The following is a 7,912-nucleotide window of genomic DNA, read 5'->3' as shown; positions in this document are numbered from 1 at the left end:
TTCATAGTTTTCGGTGTCCAGGTGTAATAATACCCTGAATTCGATGTTCACGTATCCCAGGTTGCCGATGACAAGGTCCACATAATGCGCTCCGTAGTTTTCGGTGTCTACGTGTATTAATATTTTGAATTCGATGTCCACGTATCCCAGGTTGCCGATGACGGGATCCAGATAGTGCGCTTCATAGTTTCCGGTGTCCAGGTGTAATCGTACGTTGAATTTGATGTCTAGGTGTCCCAGGTTGCCGATGACAAGGTCCACATAGTGCGCTTCGTAGTTTTCGGTGTCCAGGTGTAATAATATGTTGAATTCAATGTTTAGGTGTCCCAGGTTGCCGATGACAAGGTCCACATATTGCGCTCCGTAGTTTTCGGTGTCTACGTGTAATAATACCTTGAAATTGATTTCTAGATGTCCCAGGTTGCTGATGACGAGGTCCACATAGTGCGCTTCATAGTTTTGGTGTCTAGGTGTATTAATAACTTTAAATCTGAATATGTGCGTTCAGCCGATATTCCGCTAGCTTAGCAATCGTGAGCAGTTGCTCGTTTTTGCTCGTTTCCTCTCTTTTTAATCCAGTAAGTCAAAAAAGAGGAAACGAGCGAAAACGAGCGACTGCTCACGATTGCTAGGCTAGCAAAGTATCGGCTAAACGCACCCAATGTAGGACACGTAGATATCGAATTCGAAATATTAATACATGTAGACACCGAAAACTACGAAGCGCACTATGTGGACCTCGTCATCGGCAACTTGGAACACGTGGCCATCGAATTCAAGGTATTAATACACCTGGACACCGAAAACTATAGAGCGCGCTATGTGGACCTCGTCATCGGCAACCTGGGACACCTAAACATTGAATTCAAGCTTGATTCATAAAAATCGACTTAAAATTTCCCTAGCGGCAGAATTAAAATTATGTCATGACATAATAAAAATCGCTGAATTAAAATTATGTCTAGACATAATAAAAATTGGACAAAAATTATGTTTAGACATAATAAAAATTGGATGAATTAAAATTATGTCTGACGTAAAAATAATTATCAAAAATATCGATACCTGAAGATATCGGTACATATACAGTTGCGAACAACATTCAGTAAGACACGCAAATAAAAATAAATAAAGAATTTTACAGTTAACGACTTATTAACATTAATCATGCTTTATTGCGATTATGTTTTATGTTGAAATTGAAAAATATATACAAGGTGTACAACTAAAAAGGTTATAAATTATTATTTTTAAAAAACTGAGCAAAATATTAAATTGTTGTTTTCTTTAGAAATAATAGTCCGTAACACTTTTAGCTTCATACCTTGTATTATATACGGTTTATGAGATTATAAGATATATTGTTTATAAGATTAAGATGCGTAACACTACAAAAAGGCGTGATATCCGTACAAAATTACCTTTTTAAAAAAAAGGTAAAATGAGCGCCAAGTACACGCATAATAGTGTATATGTATTATGTTGTTACCCTGTTATGTTGTTACCCTCGAAAAAAAACAAAGTGGTAGTATTATACCTCCAAATAGCTTTATCCTGTACATACTGTTTATACAATACGTAATATACTACAAAAAGGCGTGATATCCACACAAAATTACCTTTTTTAAAAAAAAGTAAAAAAAGGCGCCAAGTACACGTATAGTAGTGTATATGTTGTTACCTAAAAAAAAAAGAAAGTGGTAGTATTATACCTCGAAAAAACCTAAGTAACAAGTGGTAGATCTTTATATCTCGAAAAATCTCGAAAAAATCTAAGCAGTAGTATCTTTATTTCCGAAAAATTATAACCCAAGTGATACACGTCACAAAATTATGTTACCTTATCAAAAAAAAGAGTCGCGCTTCAAGTGATCTATTACAATTACAAAAAAGAAATGATATCTCTTTAAGTTAGAGCGCCAATTACAGAGAGAACATGTATATTGCCTCAAAAAATAATTGTTGCACTACATTGAAAAATCTTTACATTGTGTCAATTAGAAAAGAATGTATAATAACAATTTTATAAGATTAAAAAATTTTATTTAAATTTAACAAGGGAATACAAGATATTTAAATACAAAGTTATTTACATGTGTATTTTTTAATGGCCACAAAGAATTACAGAAGTAACAGTACAAAATAAAAATATTTTATTAAAATACATAAATTTTTCTTGTAAAAAAACTTGGCGCTGCTAGACCTTTTAAATAAATAAAAACAACAATAAATAAAAATAATTCAGAGAAGAATACAATGGGAGTAATATTAAATGATTATCAGCGTGGATGTGGGAGTGAGTGATATGGGTGTGCGTGACTACGCGGACGGCGGATAATGCGGCTTATAATTAAGTATAGAATAAGTTTATTTATTTATTTAAAATTTCGAGGTCTAGCAGCGCCAAGTTTTTTTACAAGAAAAATTTATGTATTTTAATAAAATATTTTTATTTTGTACTGTTACTTCTGTAATTCTTTGTGGCCATTAAAAAATATACATGTAAATAACTTTGTATTTAAATATCTTGTATTCCCTTGTTAAATTTAAATAAAATTTTTTAATCTTATAAAATTGTTATTATACATTCTTTTCTAATTGACACAATGTAAAGATTTTTCAATGTAGTGCAACAATTATTTTTTGAGGCAATATACATGTTCTCTCTGTAATTGGCGCTCTAACTTAAAGAGATATCATTTCTTTTTTGTAATTGTAATAGATCACTTGAAGCGCGACTCTTCTTTTTGATAAGGTGACATAATTTTGTGACGTGTATCACTTGGGTTATAATTTTTCGGAAATAAAGATACTACTGCTTAGATTTTTTCGAGATTTTTCGAGATATAAAGATCTACCACTTGTTACTTAAGTTTTTTCGAGGTTTAAAATATATACGCCAAGAAAATAAGTATTTAAATCCAATAAAATAATTTCTTGAGCTATGTAATAAATCATTTTCTTGAATAAAGTATGACTTTTGTGGGTTATAACGTTTCCTTTTCTTAATGACAAAATTTTACTTTCTTGATTAAAATTACTTCTTAGGCGGCTCCTACCAAGGAAATATTTTTTTAAACCAAATAAATATGTTTTTAAATTATGTTTTTTATTTAAGTAAATATTTATTTAATTTAAATAAAAATGTACAATATCAGAATCAAAATAACAATTTTTTTAGTTGAAATTTATATGCTCTTTGACACTTAATATCTTGTTATAAGTAAACATTTATTCTTTAACAAGAAAATAATTTTTTTCTATGTAGTAACATTTTTTAAGAAAGAGTGTAATATTTAAAATCTATATGCCAAGAAAATAAATATTTAAATCCAATGAAATAATTTCTTAAGAGCCATGTAATAAATCATTTTCTTGAATAAAGTATGACTTTTGTGGGTTATAACGTTTCCTTTTCTTAATGACAAAATTTTACTTTCTTGAAGAAAATTACTTCTTAGATGGCTTCTATCAAGGAAATATTCTTTTAAACCAATTTGGCGGTACGCGCCACCAGTGATACACGCCCATGGTATAAATACAAGGGTATGCTCTTGCGCACGCGACCAATCAGAATTGTCGAAGTGTGACGTCACAGATAAGCGGTAAATTTAAAACTGCTGTTTCCAAACAGCTTATGTTAGCGGCATTCTCGTCAGATATATTATTTTAATTTCAAGTTTGCAGGGAAAAAATCTGTTGTAAAGTAATAGTTTATGAATTAATAAATACTCTGTAATAAAATATAATATAAATAAACATTATAAACTTAATAAATATAGAAAAGTTTACAAAACAAATATATAAAAATGTTAATATTTTTTTTACTTTGTTTGACAGCTTTCCTCCTCATATCACTTTATAGGGATTAAATGACAACAATAATAATAACAACATATATAAAGATGCTATGAAAAAGATTTATTATTCGTAAATTTGGTTAACTTCTTTTTCTTATTCTTAAATCTATTTTGTACAGCAATGGTTCGATTAATTTCGCGTACCCTAATGTAGGTTCTTGTCCTAACAAGACATAGCAAGACCTCTCTTGGCAGTTCGATAGGTTTTAATGCAATTTCTATTTTATCCGTAAGTTTCTTGAAGATGAATTTGTCTTTACTAAGCTTTGAACCGTGATACTTGGAGAATTCTGTGTTCATAATATGTGCAGCTTTTAAAAGATCAGACGATGGGTACATGCATTTCCCTCGGGAAATAAATTGTAACCAATCAGATTCTAGCCGAGTGTGACGTCACACTTTGACTGCGCAGTGGGTGTCCACGGGATGAGCATACCCTTGTATTTATACCATGTACACGCCCTCGCGGAAAATGGGTAGTTCGCATCAACGCCGCTTGGCGTCGCATCGCCCGCACATTCTCTCGAGTTCAAAATTCCGCACCGACCGGTATATAGGGAGACTCCCTACGGGACCGAATAAGATATTTTTGGATATTTTCAGGCGCTAGTCGCCTAAGGCAAGAGTTCCCAAGCTCTAAGCCCACACGGCACCAGTCGTCCGACTACAAAAATAAACGTTTATCTAAAAGCATTGATCCTTTCCTATTTTCATAAAATTGTGTGTGTGTGGTCATTTCAGGAGAAATTTAAAACAATTTCCTAAACCATCTAATGCCATGCGATTCCATAAGATTGAATGGAATTAAAAATTTCTTTTTTGGATTCCATGGGATTGGACCATCTCATTTCGAATCCCATTTAATTTCATCTAATTCCGCCAAAAAAGGGATTCAAAGGTATTAAAAAATTTTAATATCTTTTAATCCTTTTTCGTTTGCTGGGCACATTTCGAATACATCTACTGATCGAAGGTTGACTAATAGCCATGTGAATATTTTTTCCTATGCAATTCTGATAGCTGCCTGATGCAATCATGCTCTATCACATTATAAATATATATATATATATATAAATTATACATTAATTAATGTGCACATTATCCTATAATTATAGGATTATGTGCACACAATCATGCTCTATCACATTATATATATATATATATATATATATATATATATATATATGTGACATATGTGTGCGTGTGCCTGTGCGTGTATATATATAATGTAATGTAATACATATTTATTTATGTGTATTGTGACGTTGCGGCTCGCCGCATCGTCGCGGCGCCCCGCCGCCGTCACAAGACGCGGAATTTCGCGCCCAGGGACGGACCAGGGAGGCAACGGCGAGATCTCCAGGGGTCATAATTAATTGCGTTTCCACGTTCTGATGACGTTCCTTTTTTTTTTGCAATGTAATACGCGCGGCACCTCACCCACACCACGGCACACCGTCGAGGGAGTACGTGGCGAGGAAAATCAAGGACGATCGATGACCCGGGAGGGGTGGCAAACGCGGAAGCAGCAGAGATCGCGGGCTGGCGAGAGCAGCGCGGCAGGCGGGCGGCACGTACGGCAGCGACGGACGAGGCCGCCGATAGCGGGGCCCCAAGAGCATGGGTGAACACCCGGCTTCAGCAAAGGATCTCTACAAAACATCGACCTACGGGGTGACTGATTACCGCCCCAGGGTCCAACCGGAGACACACCGGCGATAACCGAATTCCGTCCGCTGCTAAGGACAGAATTGAGAAGTCGCACGCCGCCGAGGGACCGTTGCACGCCCCCGAAGGATCTCGGATCGACAGCACGGCGCCGGGACACCGCGGGCTTGCAAGCTCGCGCCCGATTGGCTCGCGCGCCCCTCAGGAAGGGGTACCGTATCGATTCCGCAATCGAGCGGGTCTAGCGTTTTCACTCTCTGGTCGTCCGTCGGCGAGAATCGTTTTGTAAGATACGCGATAGCCACCCCGAGTCGGGTATTTCGATATTCGTATGGAGGATCGAGGATCGTGGTGGAAGGCGACGGCGAGGAGCCCAGGAGGAGGCGTATTCCCGGTGAGGTTGCCCGTAAATCGCGATATGTAAAGCCACGACACCGCCCTCCGGTACACGCTCTCGCTCGGGATAACGTCGGTTAAGATTGAGTGTAATTTCGCGATCGATAACGAGAGCGAAGGGCCTCGGGATGGTATCGTGGCCGCGGAACCGTGGTACAAGCGTTGTGGCGAATCCCTGGAGATCGCGATAGGCGTTAATGAGTTCGGTATCGCGAGTATATTGCGTTGTCCTCGCGACCTTGGTATACGGCCGCATACGGGCCGGTAGTTCGTCAATTGCGTTCCGTTTCTTCGCGTCGGGAAATTCTGGTGTTCGAGCGTCGGTGTTAGCGTATCGATCGGTGTTCGACTTTCGTTATTACGGGTTGATAATTGTGCTCTCGCGTTGAGAAACTTTGCGTCCGGTATTACTTGCGTTGCGTCCTATACTCGCGTTAAGAAATTACCGGCGTTCACACGCTTCGTGCGTTTAGATGTTAATTGCGTAGTTCTTCCGGGCGTTCCGTGGATATGAGATACGCACTTCGAGTCAAAGGTGGTGTGGCCTTCTCCACACCTGGCGCCCAACATTCTTAGCGATATCGCGACTTGCTTGGTTAAATGAATCTCGACACCCCGCCACCGGCTATTCGTGATTTATTTATCGAACTTATCTTGTGTTTAATCGAAGCCGGATGGCTAAACGTTGTTATTTTCTCGACAACCAGTACTCAATAAATATTATATTCTTTGTTATCTGACTGAGTATGAAATTAACGTGTCACCCCGCCGAGTGCCGTGCCGCCCTTCATTAACCCCGCCCGTGATTAGGTCAAGCTAGCCGATTCCACGCACCTCCACACTTCGTTTCGCGTCTCGTTTAGGTTTTCGCGATTTCGTGGACGCGAAGGTACGCGTCTAACATTCGGAACATTTCGTGGAGTATCGGAGGTGCGAGGAAATCCCTGGAGAGGCCATCCATCCCGCTCTCCTAAGTCCTTTTGATCCGGCTCACGTCCCGGAGCGGTCCGGGAGTGCAAAAAGTCGTGACAGTATATATACATAGATTTTGGATAAATCATCGCTTTCCAGGAGCGATTGGTTGTATAGACTGCACTCATGTAGCAATTTTTCCACCTCCTAAAGAAGACGAAAATTATCTTGAACATATATATGTGAATAGAAAAGGATATCATTCTATTAACGTACAATTGGTGAGATTGTGCATTAACACAAAATTCAATTATATTATTACACAAATCATACAAGTACAGCTTTATTTGCAGATATGTGATACTGATCTTAGGATAATGAATGTTAATGCCCGATATCCTGGAAGCACTCACGATTCGTATATCTGAAATAATAGTAATGTTCTTCTTATAATGCAAGATATTTACAATCGTGGACACAGGTTTTTCTTATTAGGTAATATGTAATCATCAAAGTGATCATTAAATATTGTTTTCAGTTTAAATGGATGACATTATATTGCTTTACATACAGGTGACTCTGGTTATGCGCTTAGACCTTGGATGATGACTCCAATAATAAACAATGATCCTAATATTGCAACGAGAAGATACAATGATCTGCAAATGAGCACTAGATCACTTATTGAACGTTGCAATGGTGTCTTGAAGATGAGATTTCGTTGCCTGTTGAAACATAGGGTTTTACATTACCAGCCAGATGTATGCTCGAAAATTATCAATGCTTGTACAGTGTTGCATAATATGTGCATTCAGGACAACATGCCCTTACCTGAAGCAGAAGATGAAGTATTGGACTGTGGTCAAGATGGTATAGAGGATGTAAATGAACCGGGGATAGATATGTTAAATAGAAATCACGAACTAATAGCTGGACGAAGAATTCGCAATAATTTAATACGACAGTACTTTTCTTGACAATATTTTGTATTTTTTGTATATATGTATACACATAACCATGTGTACAAACAATAATCACATTTATAATTATAATCAGTTTATAATTAGTCATCGGGC

This window comes from Temnothorax americanus, unplaced genomic scaffold (genome assembly GCF_048541705.1).
Source record: "Temnothorax americanus isolate GAGA-0224 unplaced genomic scaffold, ASM4854170v1 Scaffold225, whole genome shotgun sequence".
Lineage (NCBI taxonomy): Eukaryota > Metazoa > Arthropoda > Insecta > Hymenoptera > Formicidae > Temnothorax > Temnothorax americanus.
This window is presented reverse-complemented; position numbering follows the sequence as displayed.